At 37.7% G+C, this 2,050-nt stretch overlaps 1 protein-coding gene across 1 annotated transcript in view; it reads right to left on the bottom strand.

The window, feature by feature from the left end:
- Positions 1-2,050, bottom strand: part of tenm2 (teneurin transmembrane protein 2) — a 447,642-nt gene that overhangs the window by 439,765 nt on the left and 5,827 nt on the right. The gene's annotated exons all lie outside the window — the stretch shown is intronic.

Genomic DNA, 2,050 nt, shown 5'->3' with positions numbered 1-2,050 from the left:
GTTCTTTGACAAACATGGATGCCTCCAGTAAAGCACATTCACATGAAAATTACTCTGAATTAAAAACACTGATCATTTATTGAACAGGATGGAATCATTGTAATAATAATAATTGTAATATTTAAAGTACTTTCAGAGGTTTGTATTCTGAATATGACCTGACCCTAACTTTTTCTTTAACAACAAGATTAAATTAAAAATAGCACTTCAAGTCATCAAGTCCTTAAGCAAGAAAATAAACAAAATATATGTTGAAATGAATCCACAAAAAAGCCAATTTGCAGAAAAGCATTTTTTATTAAGCTAGTCACAGATGACTGCTGTTAAAATGCTTTTATTTTTTACCTAATTGTTTTGACATTTTGAAACTTGTATTTTCATGTGGGCAAAAACCAAGTTATGAACGTGTGACGATCACTGTATTTTAAATTGTAAGCGAAAGGGACATTTTTCAGATAGTGCACCATGAGTGACTCTAGCCCAGGGGCTCACAGCTGTCTAATTGAAGCCCTGGGCCGTCTCAGTACCCAAACCTTATTTTGGCAGAAAACCTGTGTTGTCAGCTTTAGAGTAGATAACATTAAGGAAGACTGGGGTTTTTATGCTGCTGCTATAACAGACAAAATCATTTTTGTAAAAAGGATTTAATAACAACGTGCCGACAAAAGCAGAAACAAAATATCATATTTTGATTTGAATCTTAGAGGATAGATATGATTCTCTGAGTCGCAGGTGTGAAGCTCTGGTTGCTTTCTTTTATCTATACATCTCCATGGAAAACCAGGAAAAAAACAGAGTAAACTCTGCTGCCAAGATAAAATCGGATGGATTTAAACCATTGCAAAGCTTAGTAATGTTGCTATGGTTGCACCAGTCGGTAGCAACAGCTTTTTGTGTTTCACACCCTCCAGGAATGCCCAGGTAAAGGAAAATGAAAAAAAAAGGTAGGACCAGGCAGAATGTCTTTTCTTCAAAAATAACCCTCAAACCTGTCAAAACATGAAAACCTACAAAGGCTTCAAACGCCAGGCACTCCGATGCACTCAAATAATTACACCTGGATAACAAATAACAAGGTATTTGTTATAGCAGCCATTAACTCCTACAATACAGCTCCAGTTGGCAGAATTAAGAAAAACAGAATAAAAAAAACAAGTGGTGTTACATTTGTGTTTTTCATAGAGACTTTTGGCAGTCATTCTTCAAAAAAAAAAAAAAAGCACTATTGAACAAGAAGAAAAATAAACAACAAAGACATTTAAATCAGTATACTGGTTCATTTTCTAACAATAAGTGGATTTTGAATTGGTCGGGAAGGACAGGATGTATTAACTGGGCTCTTAGCGCCAATACAGGTCACGGCCGTACAGTAAAAATGGACCCTTAAGGTTTTGCATAATACTATTTTCCATCCACGATTACATGCACACATTCACAGCTTGGGACAAAAGACATCAAGCGGTTCACACTGGATATCAATGACCACAGCCCCAACAGACCCACATGGAAGCGAGAGTTTGTTTGAATGGTGTGACTGCGTGTTTGTCTACTGATGCCCGTGCATGCCTTGGTGTTATTGTGTGAAGCCTTTAGTCTTTAATCCCCTAATCTGCTGAACCCTGGAAATCACTGCAGTCATCTGTCAGCCAGGTCGGAGTGGTCCACAGAGCTCAGCACACTAACACCTGCGCGTGCACACAGCCCAGCTCCTCAATGCTAGTCATTTATTCAACAAGGCCAACCTCATTTCAGCCTAATGAAGATTGATGCACCTCTTTCCGGGCCTCACAGGTGTTGCAGCAAAATGCATGCATAAATATGTAACCCACATAGAGGCAGAGAGACAAAGACAAAATACTGAAACTAAAAGCTATTCACTGTCTAATAATACTCATGTGTGAACAAACAAAGCACAAATGCACCAACCGATCGGCACTGGATCAGAATCAGATGATTTTGCATATAAGAGCTCTAATCAGTAATTGGCAGGTCAAATGCTGAATAATCTCTAATATTCTATTCTGTGAAATGTGTCAAATTTTAAACTAAC

The sequence above is a fragment of the Cyprinodon variegatus genome, unplaced genomic scaffold (assembly GCF_000732505.1).
Source record: "Cyprinodon variegatus isolate N-32 unplaced genomic scaffold, C_variegatus-1.0 Scaffold13, whole genome shotgun sequence".
NCBI classification, from domain to species: domain Eukaryota; kingdom Metazoa; phylum Chordata; class Actinopteri; order Cyprinodontiformes; family Cyprinodontidae; genus Cyprinodon; species Cyprinodon variegatus.
The sequence above is the reverse complement of the archived record's forward strand: the minus strand, read 5'-3'. Positions and strand labels throughout refer to the sequence as shown.